This window comes from Dendropsophus ebraccatus, chromosome 7 (genome assembly GCF_027789765.1).
Source record: "Dendropsophus ebraccatus isolate aDenEbr1 chromosome 7, aDenEbr1.pat, whole genome shotgun sequence".
NCBI classification, from domain to species: domain Eukaryota; kingdom Metazoa; phylum Chordata; class Amphibia; order Anura; family Hylidae; genus Dendropsophus; species Dendropsophus ebraccatus.
In genome coordinates this window covers 129,964,387-129,987,047 of record NC_091460.1, presented here as the reverse complement: position 1 = coordinate 129,987,047, position 22,661 = coordinate 129,964,387, and the positions used below count along the sequence as shown (strand labels likewise).

At 40.1% G+C, this 22,661-nt stretch overlaps 1 long non-coding RNA gene across 2 annotated transcripts in view; it reads right to left on the bottom strand.

Moving 5' to 3' along the window:
- LOC138797033 (uncharacterized) overlaps nucleotides 1-22,661 on the bottom strand; it is a 35,102-nt gene that overhangs the window by 5,523 nt on the left and 6,918 nt on the right. For both annotated transcript variants that reach the window (XR_011363882.1, XR_011363881.1), the window contains exons 2-3: nucleotides 15,471-15,515; nucleotides 13,072-13,264 (exon numbers count right to left, since the gene is read on the bottom strand). This is a non-coding gene — a long non-coding RNA (uncharacterized lncRNA). The remainder of the gene's footprint in view (nucleotides 1-13,071; nucleotides 13,265-15,470; nucleotides 15,516-22,661) is intronic.

The window sequence follows — 22,661 nt, the reverse complement described above, 5'->3', positions numbered from 1 at the left end:
AGACATTGGGGATCAATGCCCTTCAAATTCTACAGTTAAGTGCTGGGTTGCCAAATTTAAAACAGGCCGCTTCAGCACCAATAATGAGGGATGTCCTGGACAACCAAGAGTGGTTGTTGTTCCGGAGATCGTCAATGCCGTGTACAACCTCATACTGGAGAATCAACGAATTTCATCTAAAGGGATAGCAGACATCATGGGGATTTCTCATAAACATGTTAGTGTCATTATTCATGAACATTTGGACATGAAGAAGCTATCTGCAAAGTAGGTCCCGGAATGTTTGACAACAGATCAGAAAAGCATGCGAGTGACAACTTCCTGGTCCATTTGTCAGCGTTTCCGGACTGATAATAACTTCCTTGATCGCCTGGTCACTATGGATGAGATCTGAATTTACAAGACCCTGTATTTGTAAGACCCTGAAACCAAGGAGCAGTCAAAAAAGTGGAGGCACAGTGGTTCTCCTGGTCCAAAGAATTTCAGGGTGCAAAAATTAGCCACTAAGGCGATGGCGTTTGTGTTCTGGGTAAGGAGGATATGCTGCTGGTGGACGACCTTCAAAGTGGTTTCACCATCAATGCAAGGTATTACATTGAACTTTTGGACCAATTGAATGCAGCTCTGAAGGCCAAAAGGCAAGGCAAGCTTTCCAAAAGAACGCCTCCTGCTCACACTGCACAAGTGACCACGGCAAAACTGGTGGAGCCAGGCTCCCAGCTGGCTGACCACCCACCTCATTCACCAGATCTAGCTCCCTCTGACTATAATCTGTATAATCTGTATAATCTATAATCCAAACCTGAAGAAACACTTCAAGGGTAACAAATTCCACAAGAATTTCTGATGCCATGGCTGCTATGGATGACTGGTTTGGGACACAACTGAAATCCTTCTTTTCTTAAGGCTCACAGAACTTGGAATACTGATGTAAGAAGTGTGTAGACATCAGTGGAGAGTATGTGGAATAAATATAAAGTTTCATCTTCCTACCTCGATTCTTTCTGGGTATAGTCAAAGACTTATCAGCGCCCCCCTCGTATAGCACCTAATTTATTAGCACCTTGCTTGCATTCCCATAGGGTCCTATTACACTGAGCAATTTTTAGCGATTAACGACTAACAATAAACGATCGCAAACGAGATTGTTTATCATTAACCTGAAATCGTTCACCATATTACACAGAACGATGGTTACTACGATCGTTATTGCGATAGTTACTATGATGGTTTATTTCTTTTGATGCCAGCAAAACAATGGACAATGTGCAACTACACTGAACAATTAGTGAAAAAAATGCTGAACTTGAGCAAACGAATGGGGAATTACAGCGAACGATTAATGATAATTTTAGGTTCAGATCTAAATAATCGATCAACGACATACAAACGATTTTTCGATCGTTGCCTACAATTACACAGAACGTTTATCGTTTAAATTCGAACGATATAACGATTTTTCACGCGATAATCGTCCCGTGTAAGAGGGCCCTTACTCCTGACTTGTTATCTGGTTATTATAGCCAAAATTGGGGCATGCACTACCCAAAAGTAATAAATTCACGGGTGCTACCTCCCATACCTAAACAGATACACAACAGGTCTCCCCGACGAAGTTCCGGTGGAACGTAACGCGTAGGGGCATCATGGGTAGCCACGGACCGCTCCTCTCCCTCTCCATTTGGTGATGTTCTTTGGATGGTTTACAATTTTTGTTTGACACTTTTCATTGTTCATTAGAATATTTTCTCCTATCACCATTTATTTGACACATACACAGTCACATACACTCATTTATATATACTTTTTGTACTTATCTTTTTTCATTACTAGGGTGTATATGTATTGTGTTCTACCTATGAGGGTCAGTTGAGTTATAACATAGGACTGTGGCTTTACCCTGGGGGTACCCTATACCGTGTGAGTCCCACCATGTGTGTTTTTTCCTTTGGGAATTTTAATTGTTTTTAATGTGTAGGGATGTGTCATTCCTCTGCCCGCCTTTGTGTCAGTACATGTTAATTTTCTATGTATTTCTAATAAATATTTTTGCACTATTTAACTAATTTTCTCTCTGGAGTGATCCTTGATATCGCATACCCCTGTTTTTCTCTTGGTGTTGTTATCTGGTTATGTCAATCCTCGGATGTCCCTCTTAACTATTCTCTTGTATTCTGATTTTGTACTGCGACGATCGACTGTGTTTAGACCCAGCTAGTTTACCCCTCTATTATTTTGTTTTCTCTGTCCTGTCTTTGTCTTGTGTGTCTGCACTTATTTAGTATAGTTGCAATCTTTTGGTTAGGGCCGTCCTAAGGAGTCAGGTTCCATAAAAGGCAGGGACAGCTTGGGGGTCTAGCACCAGGGCTTCATTATTGTCCCTGTGTTCCTAAGTCCTCGTCTGATGTCACAGTTTGGCCCCCAAATATGTTATTTTGAAAATAGAGTTACATAACAAGAATAGACAAATACCTGCTAACTATATTCAATAATGTGTGATTTAATGATGTGCTTCCATTTTTATTCTTTAAGACTGGGTTCACACCAAGCATATTTCAGGCAGTATTTGGTCCTCATGTCAGGTGCTCATAGCAACCAAAACCAGGAAAGGATCTGTTCACGTAATGTTATAATTGAGTGGATGGCCGTCATTTAATGGCAAATATTTGCTGTTATTTTAAAACAACGGCTGTTATATTGAAATAATGGCATTTATTTACCGTTATATGGCGGCCATCCACTCAATTTCAACATTATGCGAACAGAGCCTTTTCTGGTTTTGGTTGCAATGAGGACCTGACATAAGGACCAAATACTGCCTTAAATATACTGTGTGTGAACCCAGCCTAAGGCTATGTTCACACTACGCAAACCCACGGTCGTATGTCCGATCGCACTTCTGACCATAAGTGCTAGCCGTGAACATACGGACGTTGTTTAATGTGGCTTCCTAGCATGATTTCAAGTGGGATGACACAGGTTGTTTACTTTTAAATATAGCGCCCAGCCCGAGAAACCACTCAGAATATATTTTATATCAAAATCAAGTTTACTTTGGCAGATATCAGATGTACGTTCGCTTCCGCATTGAAACTCACGGCCGTAGGTGCAGCATTTCCGGCCGCAAACAATGGTCTTGTTCATTTTTCACGGGGCCGTATAAAATCCGACCGTAAGTTTGTACGTAGTGTGCACTTCCCGGCCGTAGTTCCATTGCATTACATTCATATCAGTGAACCTCAAACTTACCTTTTTTTTTTTTTGCGGTTGTAAATAAAACCAAAAGTTTACGTAGTGTGAACATAGCCTAAAAGTGTATTGTGTTGGTGGCCTCTTAACAAATATAAAAGGAATGTTCATCTATTATTTATTTTCTCATGTAATATACATGTTTTTGTACACATGATATGCTATTTTATGCATGTATCTATAAGGCAATGTCCTGTCCCTCTTAGGACACTGAATACATGAATAGATAGTTTGTCAGAAGAGCCCAAATTATAGAAACTTTAGAATTTTTTTTGCACACTGAGGTATTTTTAAACAAACACATGTAAGATAAAGCTCCCAGATGTCCAGACGTGTAAACCAATACATCAAATGACCTTCAAGCTGCACTTAAAGCTTAATGCGGTTTGATATGAGGATCCTTCATGAAAACAAATGAGGCATATTCTGTTTTTGTTTATAAGTGCTTTGGGTGAGTATCCAATTATATGAAAAGGAAACCAATGAAAAACATGATTTTTTTTTTATTATTTATACATTTTTTTTAACATACATTAGAGCTAACATACTTCTTGACTTTATTACGGTAAAACATAAATGGCAACATTCTTTTTAAAATATAAAGCACTTATATAATTATTATTTGCAATTTATTTTGCTGAGGCAAATGTACATCTTTTTTATGAATGTGTTATATGTTGGCACAGTTGTAGCTGGTACTTAAAGGGAACCTGTCACCCCCCGTGCCGGGGTGACAGGCTCCCGACCACCCGTTAGAGACCCCTATACTCACCTAATCCCGCCGGGTCCCGCTTCTGGAGGTGTTCGGGTGATGAAGATCTCAGCCGCTGCAGCCCGGCGCGCGCGCTGAGAGATGAGTCCAACACCCATAGAGAATGACAGGAGAGTCCAGCGCTCAGTCATTCTCTATGAGCGTTGGACTCATCTCTCAGCGCGCGCGCCGGGCTGCAGCAGCTGAGATCTCCGTCACCCGACCGGATCCAGAAGCGGGACCCGGCGCGATTAGGTGAGTATAGGGGGCTCTAACGGGGGGTCGGGAGCCTGTCACCCCGGCACGGGGGGTGACAGGTTCCCTTTAAGAGCGATGTGCATGAGAGCACCTGTACAGACCCGGCCTCAGGGGTGTGTGACCTGTGTACAGGGCAAATCACCCTATCAATTAAAGGGGATGGCAGCATCTTATAGTTAAAATTGACTTAATTGACTGTCAAACATTGTTGTGATCCCTGCAGCCTCTATGCTTCAATGCTCTCTGACTGACATCATCATGCAATGAAGCAGAGAGGCACTAAGTGGGTTAGAAGACAGGATGCGAAAGGAGTCAGGAGCCAGCAGAAGCTAGGTGAGTATGAGTGTTTTTTTTTTTTTTAACCTGGGGCTCCTCATACTATATGGGAGCTGCAGTGTGTGTGGGGGGGGCTGATACTATATGGGGCTGCAGGAGTAACTGATATTATATGGGCCTGCACAAGAGAAGTGATACTGTAAGTGGGTTGCACTGAGGTGCTAATACTATTTGTGGGGGACTGCACAGGGTGGAAGGGATGACACTATATGAGGGCTGCGTGGGGGGCTGATACTATATGTCGTATGCATAGGGAGAGCTTGATAATATATGGGGTCTATACTATGGGTCTATACTATTTAGGGACTGCAGAGAGTGGAGTCTGAAACTATATGAGCTTGCAAAGAGTAAATTCCACACAGAGTGCCATCTACCCTAAGACTGGCCATGCACCTGCAGAAGTAACTGTAACTAAGAGTGACTGCAAATTGAGGTAATTCAAATTTTTACTTAATAAAGAAAATAATATGTTAAAATCCTTAGCGGGACAAAATAAAGGTATAAGGAATTAACTAATTTTGAATAAAAATACTAAATGATCAAAGTAATACACAGTTTATATTGTTGTACTCAAAAAGGGAAGATATTATTTAGTCTGGATTGTTATCATGTTATCAGTTAACAAAAATGCTAATGTATATGCAAATTAAAATGACAGCAATTAAAAAATATATATATTAAAACTATAGATGTTGAAAAGTATTGTAGTTGCTGGAACTTTTTTTTTTTTCAATCTTAAAGCCAGAACTTGCTATAGCCTTGGGTTATACTAGCCAATCTATCAGGACAACTCTTCACAGTTCCCTGATAATCACATTCTTGGCAACAAAGGACAGATTTTATCACCACAACACTCTATTAGGCATCTACGTTTGTGGACAGTAAGTTGTTGTTAAAGATGAAGAATTAACAGACACTTTATTGTAGTATAACTTTGTAGGGCTAGGCTATGTTCACACAATGTATATTTTCATGAAAGTGCGGCCGATGTTGCCGATTGCAACAGCGGCCGTGCTTAATGCGAAAATATACGTTAGCTTGCCTTCTATGGAATCGAGGCCAGAGCATATACACATAGTATATGCTCCGACCGGGATCCCCAGCGGCGCCGTAGAAAACTGACATGTTGTAGAAAACCCTGTCAGGGCACACTATGGAGCGGGCCACACGCTCCATAGTGTGCAGTAGTGAGTTCTCTGCAGGGCTACAGATCATCAAGCAGGTACTGCAGTATCGGCCGGGATGATCTTTAATGAGACCGGCCATTTCCGTGACCCGGCCGGGTCACGGAACGGCCGGTCTCATACAGCGTGTGAACATAGCCTTATTCTAATGACTTTTGTCTATAAGGCGTGGCAATACTGACATGCTGTGCAATATGGATACAAATTTATAATGGCAACTGCAGATGCCAGTCGCACATGTAACTGAATATTACTATTATTACTACTGTAATTGATTATAATACTATACTTGTTGATACAGTTATTATTGCCTTTGAGGAAACAATGTTATGTATTTTGTTTTTATGCCTTTTAAAGGGAATGTGTCATTAGAAAATGACTTATTGTTTAAATAATGTTTTAATGTTAACATTTTTTTATTTTTAAGAACGTTTGTTGACAATATTTCTAATTTTCCTTTTTACTATCTATATTATAAAATAATCCTGATATCTTGCAGTTTTCATTCTCACCAATGGGGCTAAAACTAAGCTTAGAATTCCTTTTGTGTCTGTGGTGATCCGAAAAAGCTGCTGTAAAGTGATCTGTACAGTATTACAGCAACATGTCAGTAGATAGATAGATAGTAGAGACGATAGCAGCTCCCTAAGGAAAGACCTCTTTAAAGGTCACAGAACATGCTCAGTAATGTTTCACATTCATTTCAAAGGGACTAACTGTTTATTGTGGTCTATGTCCATGAGTCTTACTTTAACCCCTTAACGACAAAGGGCGTATATTTACGCCCTGTTGCCGTTAAGGACGTTCAGAGCGGGTCCGCGCGGCGACCCCGCTCTGAACCGCGGCGGTCTCGGGTGCCGCTTGTAGCCCGGGACCGCAGGTATTAGCAGGCACGGTCCGATCGCCGTGCCCGCTAATACAGTAATCAGATGCAGCTGTCAAACATGACAGCTGCATCCGATTACCGGATTCAGCCGTTCCCTGGTGTCTAGTGGAGGAGATCGCTCCTCCGGGATGTTATCCCGGAGGAGCGATCTCCATTTCTGAAGCCGGCCGGGGACCGCTCCAAGATGGCGCCGCCCCCGGTTGGCACTCGTTTACTTCCGGCTGCAGCAGCCGGAAGTAAACGAGTGCCTATCTCATGGATCTCTGCAGCATATCTATGCTGCAGAGATCTCTATGAGAGATCAAAGCACTTATACTAGAAGTCCCCAGGGTCGCTTCTAGTATAAGTGTTAAAGTAAAAAAAAAAAGTGTCATTATTAATAAAAAGCCCCCTCCCCTAACAAAAGTCTGAATCACCCCCCTTTTCCCAGCTTATAAATAAAAGTAAATAAATAAATAAACATGTTTGGTATCGCCGAGTGCGTAATCGCCCGAACTATTAATTAATCATATTCCTGATCTCGCACGGTAAACTGTGTCAGCGCAAAAAAAATCCCAAAGTGCAAAATTGCGCATTTTTGGTTGCATCAAATCCAGAAAAATTGTAATAAAAAGCGATCAAAAAGTCGTATATGCGCAATCAAGGTACACATCATGGCGCAAAAAATGACACCTCACACAGCCCCATAGACCAAAGGATAAAAGTGCTATAAGCCTGGGAATGGAGCGATTTTAAGTGACATATATTTGTTGACAATGGTTTGAATTTTTTACAGGCCACCAGATACAATATAAGTTATACATGTTACATATCGTTGTAATTGTAACGACTTGAGGAACATATATAACAAGTCAGTTTTACCCCAGGGCGAATGGCGTAAAAACACATTTCCCCCAAATAAACAAATTCCTTTTTTTTTTTCAATTTTACCACACTTTGAATTTTTTTCTGGTTTCGCAGTGTACTTTATGCAAAAATTCAGCCTGTCATTGCAAAGTACAATTAGTGACGCAAAAAATAAGGGCTCATGTGGGTCTCTAGGTGGAAAAATGCAAGTGCTATGGCCTTTTAAGCACAAGGAGGAAAAAACGAAAACGCAAAAATCGAAATTGGCTTTGTCTTTAAGGGGTTAAAGCATGTCTCTAAATGCTGCTAAGAACAGCCCAGGTGAGATGACTGCCTCTATAACAATGTAAAAAAGGGAAATAAAAGAAATTACAGTTACAAAATAGAAACAGATTAGAGTAAAATAACATATTCCACACACTATACAAGTATTATAGGTAATACTGATACTGGTAAACAGCTAGTATAGGCAGGAATCCACAACTACCCAAAAGTAAATTTTAGAATTAGAGTTATTCCTGTGTGGGGAAAATAACTGTCATACAGTATAGTACCAGTATTGTGCAGTGTAAGCAGTCTGAGGCTATGGTCACACATAGTATGAGACCGGCTGTTCTGTGACCTGGCCGGGTCACGGAATGACCGGTCTCAGAAAATATCATCCCGGCCGATGCTGCAGTATCGGCCAGATGTTCTTTTGTGCCGCTCCATTGTGTGCTGTAAGGAGTTCTGATGCGGGCGCGCACTGATGCGCCCGCATCAGAACTTCTTATAGCACACAATGGAGTGCGCAGCTGGAGCTGCTCGCTCTATTGTGTGAACTAACAGGGTTTTATGTTGCAGCTATTCACTGAATAGCAGCTGCAGAAAACTGACATGTCAGTTTTCTATGGTGCTGCAAGGGATCCCGGCCGGAGTGTTTACTATGTGTATATACTCCGGTCGGGAATCCCTCAGCCTGCAGCACTACGTAAGTACCACAGAAATCACAGCTGTTGTAACAATGGCCGTGATTTCTGCGGAACTTACGTTTTGTGAACATAGCCTGATAGTGGCACAGTGTGGTGTTGCTCAGTGAGGATATATCTTTGTATACTGTGTGTAATCTGCTCACATAACATGGGCAAGACTAGAGCAGCGTTTCCCAACCTGGGATGCCGTGAGAACCCGGTGGGAAATGCGACACTGTCACTTTAATATCCTTAGAAGCTGTGGCCGCGCAGCTTCTAGGGATATGCCGAACGGTTTGATGTTCCGCCCGCTCACACAGTGAGCGGGCGAAACATTCAATCGAGCAGAATGTCGGAGCAGGACCTGTCAGCGTCCTGCTCTGACATTCACTCCCATAGGCCGCAGCACTTCATGCCAGCAGCCTATGGGACGCCGGGACATGACCTCTCTGGCAGGCGTGATGATGTGACGTCATCACGTCTGCCGGAGGTTCAGTCCCCGCGGCTCACAAGATGGAGTCTGAAGAGGAGGGAGAGCTGCTGCCTGCAGCCACACAGCGGGGATTAGGTGAGTATGATGTTTTTGTTTTTTTAAACTATTGGTGTATATTGGTATACTGCAGGGGGCATTATTAATATATGGGAGCATACTGTAGGGTGCATTATTAATATATGGGGGCATACTGCAGGGTGCATTATTAATATATGGGGCATACTGCAGGGGGCATTATTAATATATGAGGACATACTGCAGGGGATGTTATTATTATATAGGGGCATACTGCAGGGAGCATTATTAATATATGGGGGCATACTGCAGGGGGCATTATTATTATATGGGGGCATACTGTAGGGGGGCATTATTGATATATGGAGGCATACTGCAGGGGGCATTATTATTATATGGGGGCATACTGCAGGGGGCATTAATATATGGGGGCATACTTCAGGGGGCATTATTAATATATGGGGGCATACTGCAGGGGGCATTATTAATATATGGGGCATACTGCAGGGGGCATTATTAATATATGGGGGGAAAACTGCAGGAGGCATTATTAATATATGGGGGCATACTGCAGGGGGCATTATTATTATATGGGGGCATACTGCAGGGGGCATTATTATTATATGGGGGCATACTGCAGGGGGCATTATTATTATATGGGGGCATACTGCAGAAGGTATTATTATTATTTGGGGGCATACTGCAGGGGGCATTATTAATATATGGGGGCATACTGCAGGGGGCATTATTATTATATGGGGGCATACTGCAGGGGGCATTATTATATGGGGGCATACTGCAGGGGGCATTATTATTATATGGGGGCATACTGCAGGGGGCATTATTAATATATGGGGGCATACTGCAGGGGGCATTATTATTATATGAGGGCATACTGTAGGGGGCATTATTATTATATGGGGGCATACTGCAGGGGGCATTATTATTATATGGGGGCATACTGCAGGGGGCATTATTATATGGGGGCATACTGCAGGGTGCATTATTAATATATGGGGCATACTGCAGGGGGCATTATTAATATATGAGGACATACTGCAGGGGATGTTATTATTATATAGGGGCATACTGCAGGGAGCATTATTAATATATGGGGGCATACTGCAGGGGGCATTATTATTATATGGGGGCATACTGTAGGGGGGCATTATTGATATATGGAGGCATACTGCAGGGGGCATTATTATTATATGGGGGCATACTGCAGGGGGCATTAATATATGGGGGCATACTTCAGGGGGCATTATTAATATATGGGGGCATACTGCAGGGGGCATTATTAATATATGGGGCATACTGCAGGGGGCATTATTAATATATGGGGGGAAAACTGCAGGAGGCATTATTAATATATGGGGGCATACTGCAGGGGGCATTATTATTATATGGGGGCATACTGCAGGGGGCATTATTATTATATGGGGGCATACTGCAGGGGGCATTATTATTATATGGGGGCATACTGCAGAAGGTATTATTATTATTTGGGGGCATACTGCAGGGGGCATTATTAATATATGGGGGCATACTGCAGGGGGCATTATTATTATATGGGGGCATACTGCAGGGGGCATTATTATATGGGGGCATACTGCAGGGGGCATTATTATTATATGGGGGCATACTGCAGGGGGCATTATTAATATATGGGGGCATACTGCAGGGGGCATTATTATTATATGAGGGCATACTGTAGGGGGCATTATTATTATATGGGGGCATACTGCAGGGGGCATTATTATTATATGGGGGCATACTGCAGGGGGCATTATTATATGGGGGCATACTGCAGGGGGCATTATTATTATTTGGGGGCATACTGCAAGGGGGCATTATTAATATATGGGGGCATACTGCAGGGGGCATTATTATATGAGGGCATACTGCAGGGGGCATTATTATTATATGGGGGCATACTGCAGGGGGCATTATTATTATATGGGGGCATACTGCAGGGGGCATTATTATATGGGGGCATACTGCAAGTGGCATTATTACTGTATAAGGGCAAAGCAGGGGGCACTTGTACTCTGGCCTCATGGCCATAGTACTTCTCATTGTATCCCTTTATATTGCAGTATATGAGCCACATAATTATCAGCACCATATACTATGGCGCTATATAGAGCACATAACCACAGTATATGGTGCTGATAATTATGTGCTCATATACGTGGGACTGTATGTATGAGTTTACATGGGACTGTATATATGTATAAATGAGGGGGTTATCCTTTTTTATTTCTTTAAAAAAAAAATAATAATAATTTATTGAAAGGACCTCTGCCAGGCATATTTCACTCTTGAGAGCTTAAAAAGCAGCTCTTGTGGTGATAAGAAGCTGATTTAAAACCCCCAAGAGTGAACTCCGTGAACTATATGTATAATATGTACTGTTTTTGTGTTATTTTGTGCCATTTTGGTTGGTTGTGTGCCCCGGGATTTTTTAAGTATAAAAAGTGTGCCGCGGCTCCAAAAAGGTTGAAAATCACTGGACTAGAGGATGCACATTATTGTCAGTCCGTAAAAGTGGCATAATACAGCAACCTGGTGAACATTTTAGTACTCGCTCAACTGTATTTATTGCTGATCTCAGACATAGGAAACATATAATTTGGCAATGCATGGGCAATCCTTCATTGATAACTCCATGCTGTCAGTTTCCCTTTAAGCTACAGCAGCTTTAAGAATTTCTCACTTAGCTTGGCCTACTTAAAGCTAGGTAACAATATATTGTTTTCCCATATAAGATGCAATCAAGTATTTATAATGAACCTATTTGCAACACAATACAGTAAAAGTTGGAAAGTTCTTGAATATAGATTTTTCCATGTAAATTTACACTCAGATATCAGATAATGCATTGACATTAGATTACCCAATTATTCAGTTATACTAAAGATTACTGTTTCTTTATACTCGGAGAAAACAGAGCATATAGGTATCTGACAAATATGTTATATGTTAAAAAAAACAGCTATGTTCACCCAAAGTTTTTTCAGCTCCGTTTAATATGACGTCCGTCATTTTGAGTCTAAAATAACGGACGTCAATTAGCAGCCTGGCCTTCCCTTAATGCAATGACTGGTGTTTGTACATTATTCTAGTTTGGGATTACTAATTGGCCTTTGGGTGCGGCTTAATTAAAAAGTCCATTGAATGTAATAATAAAAACCGAAAAAGGACTGTGACAAAAGAGAAACTGTGTGAACAACTAATAAAAAACATCCGCTATTTGCAAAAGACATCCAAGAATAATGATCATGTTCATTATTTTGACGTTCGTGGCAAAAACGTCCATTATTCAATACATTGTGTGCATTGGATGTCCGTCTTCCCGTTGACCTTAATGCATTGCCACTGCTGTCAGTTAATGGCAAAAATGGATGTTATTTTAAATATTGGCCGCCTTTTCTCTATTTTTGACGTTGTGTGAACATAGCCTAAGAGTAGGCACTGGAAATTAAAAAACAAACAAACAATCAAAAAAAACATGCCTACAATACATCTTTACAACAAAGTCCTGCATCCCCCCTTCAGTGTACAATGATGTCACAGGGCCATTTTCACAAAATGCTGCACTGTGAGTGAGCTGAAGGGTGAGTATACGTTCTTTTCTTTTTTTTACCATCCACTTTACCTGCCTGATTTTTTTTTTAATTAAGTCAGAAAACCTATGGAATCACTCCTGACCCCCAGTGGTTATCCATACAGAGTGGGTGACTGATTTGATCCTGGTAGTTTAAATGGGTGATATGGCTGCTGGGTAACTCTCCTACCCAGCCCCTTATCATTCCCCAACAGTATGACTGATACTAACAATAAAAAGTACAATGAAATAAATAATATATTGATAATGGTTAATAAATATTGAACATTGATTATATACATGAGATGTAACATTTTACAAATACAATAATTTTCTATGAGGCTGCTGGCATACAAGCCAGTTTTAGTTTAAAGTGTCACTTGTCATTATAACTTCCAAAATCTAAATCAACAGAAGATGTGATATAAAGCAAGTTTGCAATATACATTTTTTTATTTACTGTTATCATGCTTTAAAACAAATCTATACTTACCAGAAATCCAGGTCCAATCTCCTGAAGTCAGATTTCTTGACTTGTGTTGGTTGAAAAAACAGACTAATCACAGGAATTCCGGCCAGTACAGAGAGTCACTGCTCAATATGTCCATCAGTCACATGACTGATTTCTCTCTGTAAGCGCTCAGATGGCCTGGGATACACAGGACTTCCTGTTTTCTGGCTGTTTCCTATTTTTTGAGAAAAAAAAAAAAAAGTCAGAAAACATGAGGTGCCATGTTCTTCATGATTACAAAAATAAAAAAATAAAAAATCAGCAGATAGTATAGGAGATAAACTGCTAACATTACAGAAACAGCACAGAGAATGAAGGTAAGAAACTTATCTCCATCATCAGTGCCTTGTGCGCTATAGCTAGCCGGCTATCAGGCAGGTTAGATGCGTCTAACCTCCTGGTAGTTATCCTTTAAGCCAAAACTAAGAGTGGATTCTAAAGGAATTGGAAATATAAATTAAAGACTTACTGCTGGATTCAATTATGGCTTTGGCTCTAAAACTGCTGTGTTTGTCTGGTCGTCCCCATTTATTAAATAAGAAATTAAAAAAGACATAACTGGTATGTCAGAACAGCCTCTTTTTTTTTTTTTTATCTCATGTGACTATTTAGTGATTATTAGAGCACTGCAAAGTTTTCCTCTACAGAGCTCTAGAGACTAGAGATGAGCAAGTAGTGAAATATTTGAAAGTTCGAAATTTGATTAGAATAGACCAAGACACTCAAATATTCAGTCGAATATTGAACCCCATTAAAGTCAATGGGGAAAAAATGCTTGTTTCTTGGAAACCTAAATTCGACCACTTGGAGGTCGCCAAGTCCACAAAGACACCTTTATAATAGGCTGGGTTCACACTATGTATATTTCAGGCAGTATTTGGTCCTCATGTCAGGTCCTCATAGCAACCAAAACCAGGAGTGGATTGAAAACACAGAAAGGATCTGTTCACACAATGTTGAAATTGAGTGGATGGCCGCCATATAACAGTAAATAACGGCCATTATTTCAATACCACAGCCGTTGTTTTAAAATAACAGCAAATATTTGCCATTAAATGATGGCCATCCACTCAATTACAACATTATGTGAACAGAGCCTTTCTGTGTTTTCAATCCACTCCTGGTTTTGGTTGCTATACAGCCTCACAAATACAGCCTCAAATATACATAGTGTGAAACCAGCCTTTAGGGTATAAACCCACACACCGTATATGCAGCAGATATGCAACAAATACGCAGCAGATTTGTTGGTACAGATTTGATGCTGTGTTCAGTTATTTAGATCTAATCTGTTGCGAGTTTGCTGCGAGTTTGCTGCGTATCGCAGCAGTAAATACGCTGCATATACGGTGTGCGGGTTTATACCCTTAGAAAATGATGCCAACACCTCTGGAAAGCAGGGAAGCAGTATTACACCACTATCACAGGGAGCGGTAATTAGCGATCCCCTGCAGAAATACCGCTCCCTGTAATAGCAAATATTTAATTAAAACTGCAAATTTTTGTTGTTATATTGCTATTTTTCATTTACAACAGCAAAACTAAAACGAAAAAAAATGCTGATTCAAGTACTGTTAATAGATATATATTATATTTATTTACGTTATATTTCATTTCAGTTTTACTATTGTAAACGAAAAACAGCAATATAGAAACAAAAATTTTATGTTTTAATTAAATATTAACTGTTACAGGAAGGGCTAATACCGCTAATACAGCTCCCAGTAATAGCTTAAATTTAATTAAGAGGATGCTGGGGAAACATGGACAGGTAAGTATGGTATACTTTACTAAAACAGCTAAACAATTGTTTAGCTGTTCAGATTCGAATTTTTGACCTGATACTCGATCAAAAATGAATCTTTCAAGTAGCGTAATAGTCTGAGTATTGATCGCTCATCTCTACTAGAAACCACCGAATGGAGGCCAAAGAGTCAGAAACAGCTCTGGGCCTAGCAACAGACAGAAGTGGGCAGCAGGAGAGTAATTTCAAAACACCATGCAGAGAAGCAGGGACTGCAGTAAACTGCACTATGCAGTGCTGATTCCTTTATAGCTCGGGGAGTGTGAAGCCATATCTGAATTAGTGTTACAGTAAATTAAAAACAAATCGAAAATTCAATTCAAAGGTGATTTGGGGGATTTCCCCACAGTATTGCCCCCCTGAGAGTTCTCTCCATGATGCTCAGCTATCTCTTATTCTTTCTATATAGCGGACAGTAGCAAAGATAAATTGTTTGCCAGTAGTTAACACACAGCTTCTGTAGCCAATCGCAGCTCAGGACATACTCATCTCTGTTATGCAGCGATATAATGGTGGTAAAAAAAAAAAAAAATGCATTGGACAGATCAGGCTGGCACTGTGCTGGGGGATGATTTACCTTGTACAATACAGTAGATGGCATATGGATGAAGAAGGCCTTGCTCTGCAGAAAGAAAAGAAACAGCAGCAGCAGGTTAAGAATCCTTTTGTACATCTGTGTGTGCAGTCCATGATATACGGCCTTTGTGCTGGTCACATAGCATGGACTAAACACTTGTCTATAATGGGACACATCAGTATTCATTGTGATGCAGTGAGCTCTTGGAAGGCCAAATCATTACACCACTGAACGGACACAGCTTTGTCAGTTTAGTAGTGTAATGCTTTGACCAATTGGCATTCCCATTACATATTACTGTTTAGTCCATGCTATGCAGCTAGCACACAAATCGTATATTATGGGCTCCACACAAATGTGCAAAAAGGGTGTCACAGCAAAAAAAAGCATTACAATAATTGCTACTGCTGCTGCTGGCAAGCTAAAGGGAGGAGGTATGGGGAAATAACACAAAAGGAGTGTGGACATACAGCAGTAGTAGCACAAGGAATAGCTGGTTGGTGAGAGATAAAAAAGAAGCCATAATTTACCTTTCAGGGGCAGCATGAATCATCTTCAGCAGGCACACTGGCTCAGCGTGCAGGCTAAGCCCCACCTCCTCCATTTACAAATACATTAAAGGATTAAAGTCCGGTGAAAATTTTTCTTAAAGTATTGTATTGCCCCCAAAAGTAAATTACCAATATACACTTGTTACGGGAAATGCACATAAAGTGCTCCCCTGCACTTACTACTGCATCAAGGCCGTAGTATAAAATGGTCATGTCACTTCTTGAATAAAATGGTGATATCACGACCCGACTCCCAGAGCTGTGTGGGCTGTGGCTGCTGGAGAGGATGATGGCAGGGGGACACTGAGGGACACAGGGCACTGGAGGGTCACTGAGCATCCCTCTGCCATCATTCTCTCCAGCAGCCACACCCAGCAGTACACCCAGGGTCGTCTGGGCACAGACTTCCAAGGCGTACCGGTACGTCCTTGGATTATTTGTTAAGAGTTGTGTCCTTCATTATTGATTAGAAGCCTTATATACCACCCCAGATTAGCTAAAGACTAGTGTGTAAAACCTATGTGTAAGAGGACCCTAATATTGGTGATTTAAACTTATAACAGTAAGTATAGCTTTTTTCAGTGTTTAGCTGATCAGTGCTATGCAGCAAAACTTTTAGTACCATATATTTTAATATAACTTTTTTTTTTTTTTTGGTGGGGGGATAATGATTTCATAAGGGGATGAACATTAATTTAATAGATTTTAAATGAATATCAATTGAAAAGATAGAAATTCAATTTACTTTGGGTTTAGGTGAAAACATTATTGATTAATATTAAACTAGATCACTAAACATTAGAAACGACTTTAACAGATTCTCCAGGGTTTATATATTTTTTTCTAGCTGCAATTTTTTTTCCTGGTTATCAGATTTACCAAAGGGAAAATTTATACAGACATGAAAAAAAAAAACATAATGATTTGCAAACTATTCCACACAGTATTGTGAGGGCAGCTACTAATTTATTTAAATTAGCTTTTAATAATCTGAGAGGGAAAAATACAAAAGAGAGGTGGGATCTATAATAAACATTAATATATACTGAGAAATTAGCTGCCATCCTAAGACTCCAGTTACCCAGACAGCCATATGCTGATGCTCCAGAGGGCTATTATGCCCGATCACGTAATGGTGACTGGCCATACGCCGTCACGCTATATATCTCAGTGGACGCTTAGTATAGATGATACTTTGGCGAGTGTTCACGCACTTGTTATCTGTATTTACTGCATTATTTCTTCTCTCCCCTGACGATTCCATGAGGATGACATGCATAGGGAGTCTATGGAAGGGTGAGTGTAGGGTCCCGGCATAGGGGTAGTTCAATCCGATGGTTCCCTGAGCAAGTAGGGGTAGATTGGTACACCTGCGATAGGGACCATCGGAGTAAGTTCTTCCTACCCTTTACCTCTGGAAGTACCTTACAGAGCGGGACCTTTGGTACTATGTATAGCATTCCCTCTGCTTGAAGAATACTGAGGCAGTAAGATCATGATATTTGCTTTTGTGGATAGCTGTTTACATCCTTAGATCTACGTATGTGTTACCATTTTTGTATATACGTATATAGTTGGAGCATATGTGATTTGTCTGCATTTTTAGAGGGGTACACATTTTATTTTTCTTATATTTTTGTCATATTTAACCTTTAATACTGGAGCGACTCTCTGTGATTAATCATCTTTCCCTTGGCCTCCGTAAGTTATAATGGACTTAGCAAACCCATCTTCACTTTGCTCCTCTGTAATGTTGATGACTTTGCCTGATAATGCACAGATAAGAAGTGAGCGGGGGGTTGGAAAACAGCTTTTTGAGTACAAAAGGAGGCTTTTTGGCCTAAGAAAACAAATTAAGGCTGGGTTCACACTACGTATCTTTCTGGCCGTAGTGCGAACCGCGAATATACGCACGTAGTTTTGAGGTTGATGCATTCGCTTGAAAGTATACGATATACGGCCACACAATGCACACTACGTATGAGCTTACGGCCGGACCGTATACGGCGCCATGAAAAATGAACAAGACCATTGTTTGAGGACGGAAATGTTCCAACTCACGGCCGTGGATTTCTATGCGGTCCCGTACGAGGACTTATTTCAGCCAAATTGAACGTGATTTTTAGATTTAAAAGGTTCTGTGTGTTTTATTGGGCTGGGCGAAGATTTCCAAGTAAATGACCTGTTTCAGATCGCTTCGAAACAAGCTAGGGAAGCATAACTGTATTACGGGCGTATGTTCGCGGTTTGCCCGCATATTCGGAAAAGGCCTCATTGTATATACAGTAGTTGGCTAACCCCCCTTAAGGGTTTGGGGTACATTGACAAACACAATAAAACACATATACTTTGTTTAAAATAAACAATTTTAGAATGGAAAATATACAGTATATTGCAAATATGTGATTTTAATAAAGAATGAGAGAAAGAAAATAATAATAGGTTAGGACAGCTTTGAAGAGCAGAGAAATTACACATTGGAGAAAGAAAGGTCAGCTTACAATAAAAAGCCTTACCAACAGATGTAAAAAAAAAAACAGAAAGGAAGATTAATATAAAGTATTAGATCAACCTTATTTATAATTCATTTCTTGACATATTGCACATAAACATCCTGTGCAATGTAACCAATATACAACTAAAACTAAATTCATTGATAATCTGCTCAATATATATAGAAACCAACATCCATTCTCTTGTAAATAAAGACTCCAAGCTTTTTACAGATCAGTTTGCATTAATTGTCCTTTTATTACTGACAAGCACAAAAAGACAAAGATCATATGAATTTACAAAGCAGAGTCATAAGTGTTTTTATCCTTTATCACTGTAAGTTTAACCCAATGTACGTTTTGGCTACACACAAAATGTATTGTTGTATCCTGTTCATAACTTGTATAAAACTACTTAAAGGAGAAGCCTGGCGAAGGTATACAAATCCCCAATATACACTTATTACGGGAAATGCTTATAAAGTGCTTTTTTCCCCTGCACTTGCTACTGCATCAAGGCCTCACTTCCTGGATAACATGGTGATGTCACTTCCTGGATAAAATGGTGATGTCACTCCCCGACTCCCAGAGCTGTGCCGAATGTGGCTGCTGCTGCTGAGGATGATGGCAGTGGGATGCTCAGTTTCCCTCCAGTGCCCTGTGTCCCTCAGTGTCCCCCTGCCATCATCCTCTCCAGCAGCCACAGCCCGCACAGCTCTGGGAGTCGGGTCGTGACATTACCATTTTATCCTGGAAGTGACATCACCATGTTATCCAGGAAGTGACATCACCATGTTATCCAGGAAGTAACATTACCATGTTATCCAGGAAGTGAAGCCTAGATGCAGCAGTAAGTGCAGGGACAAAAGCACTTTATAAGCATTTCCCATAATAAATTTATATGGTACTATATGGTAAAAGCCACATGATCCCATTATTCTATAGGTCAGCTCGAACAGAACCATATGCAGGTTTACACAGATTTTCTAATGTTATATATATATTTTTTAATGAAATTCTTTTTTTTGCAACTAATTATTAATAAAATGGGCCTATTGTGACGCTTATAACAGTTTTATTTTTTCACCTATGGGGCTGTATGGGGTGTAATTTTTTTGGTCATGATCTCTCGTTTTTATTAATACCATACTTGTGAAGATCGGACATTTTGATCACTTTTTATTAATTTATTTTATTTATTTATTAATTTTTTTTTAATATATATATAATGTAATAAAAAATCGGCAATCCTGGCTCTTTGTTCCTTCTTTTCGTCTACGCCGTTCACCGTTAGTGATGACGCTTGATATTTTAATAGATCTGACAATTACCCATGCTACAATATATTATATGTTTATTTATTTTTATATGTTTTATTTATATAATGGGAAAGAGGAGTGATTTAAACTTTTACTGGGGGAGGGGCTTTAGGGTATTTATAAAGACATGTTTACTTTTTTTTTTTTTTTAACACACTTTTACATTTACATTACATTTACATTTTAAGTCCCCTTGGGGATTTTTACATACAATTTTCACATTATGCACACTGATCATTGCTATGCCATAGGCATAGCATTGATCAGTGTGATAGGCGTTCTGCTGATTTAGCCTACCTGTGGCAGACTTAATCAACAGAGCGCCGATTGGACCGCACGGAGGAAAGTGAGAGACCTCCGGTGGTCGGTTAAAACAATCAGAACCCCCACAGTCACACTGCGGGGGTCCTGATCGGTAAGTGACAGTGGACTTCCCTGTCACTTACACTTAAATGCCATGGTCGCACTGCTCACTGCAGCGTGCCCCCACCTGCTATGAAGCAAGCTCCGCTCCTGAGCTCGCTTCATAGCTCAGAATGTACCGGTCATCTGGGGACAGACTTCAAGGGCGTACCGGTACATTCTTGGTTGGCTATGGGTTAAATATCAAAATCAGGTGCCTTTTCTCTATTTTTGACATTGTGTGAACATAGCCAGGCCTGCATTAATGTACAAGAGACCTACAAGTGACAGTATTTTAATGTACAGTAAATGTGTGGTGGGCCTAAAGAATCAATTCCTCTGACGGGCCAACAGCACCGAATTCTGACACTGATTTAAACATTATCCACCCAGTTCAGTAATACAGCACTAGAACTATATAGTACTACTACGCCAGGCTCAGAAGCTATACATGTGCCATGACTTAAATAGGGCCACACAGTAGCTCCCTGCACAAATGTAAAGTTATTTTAATTCTTTAAAGTGTCACTGTCGTTATAACTTTCAAAATCTAAATCAACAGTAAATGCGATAAAAAGCAAGTTTGCAATATACATTCATTATTTTTTTGCTGTTATCATGCTGTAAAACAAAGCTGTACTTACCAGAAATCCAGGTCCAGTCTCCTGAAGGCAGATTTTCTGACTTGTGCTGGTAGAAAAAAATAGACTAAATACAGAAATTCTGGGCAGTACAGAGAGTCACGGCTCAATGTGTCCATCAATCACATGGCTGCTTTTTCTCTGTCAGTGCTCAGATGGCCTGGGATACACAGGACTTCCTGTTTCCTGTTTTTTGAGAGAAAAAAAAGTCAGAAAACAGGAAGTGCTGTGTTCTCCATGATAACATAATGATAATAATAAATGTAAATTGCGCTCGCTTGCTCCTTTGAATCACCCTGTGTAATAGGGGCTTAATGCACTGGGAATCTGCATTGTTGATGGATTGCAGTTCTTCAAGAATTTTCTACAATTGAAGTGCTGCAGTCTTTTGTTGAAACTATTATTCACAGACCCTGATTACGGTCTTAGACGAACTGGCACAAAGTTATGCTGTAGAAATGCTCCCTTGTGTGATAGATAGATAGATAGATAGATAGATAGATAGATAGATAGATAGATAGATAGATAGATAGATAGACAGGTGTTTATTTATTTTTATTTTTTTACAAAATAAATAATTTCTCTACAATTACAATTTTCTGTACAATAAGGCTATGTTCACACTGCGTATGATTCCGGACGCATTTCATATGCCGCGGTACATGTGCGGGCGTGGGAAAAATAGACATGCGGCTGGATGCGTACGAACCGTGAACATACGCCCGTAGTACAGTTATGCTTCCCTAGCTTGATTCGAAGCGATCTGAAACAGGTCATTTACTTGGAAATCTTCACCCAGCCCAATAAAACTCACTGAACCTTTTGGATCGAAAAATCAAGTTCAATTTGGCTGAAATAAGTACTCCGTACGGGACCACATGGAAATCCATGGCCGTGAGTTTCAACATTTCCGTCCTCAAACAATGGTGCCGTATACGATCCGGCCGTAAACTCATACGTAGTGTGCACTGTGCGGGCGTATATCGTATACTTTCAAGCGAACGCATCAACCTCAAAACTACGTGCGTATATTCGCGGTTCGCACTACGGCCGGAAACATACGCAGTGTGAACATAGCCTAAAGATGTATTTCAGCAGGTTTACAAACTTAAAGCACACCTTCAGGATATAACCTTTCCTTTACAAGGCTTTGGTAAAGGTTAATATAACATAAGCTTTAGAGCTACCATTTCAAAATCACCAGCTGGGTAGAACTGAGTATTATAAAGATTTTATTTGATCCTAGCCATTGGTCTTTGAAGAGAACAAACAGAGGTTGGTTAAATGGAACTTATAAGAGTTATGTTGCATTTATAATAAAAGCTTGAGTAACCGTAATGCATGAAGGGTAAATGGACAGACAGATAAATGAAAGATCCTTGGAAAGTTTGTTTGGCCCGTCACTTATAATGCCAGAAATCAACTGATGGACATGCAATTGCTAATTCATTGGCTGATCTCTTGGTCTTTTACAGAGAGCAATAATCAGCCCGTACGACTGATAATCATTAGATAGATAGATAGATAGATAGGAGATAGATAGATAGGAGATAGATAGATAGATAGATAGATAGATAGATAGATAGATAGATAGATAGATAGATAGGAGATAGATAGATAGATAGGAGATAGATAGATAGATAGATAGATAGATAGATAGATAGATAGATAGGAGATAGATAGATAGATAGATAGATAGATAGATAGATAGGAGATAGATAGATAGATAGATAGATAGATAGATAGATAGGAGATAGATAGATAGATAGATAGATAGATAGGAGAT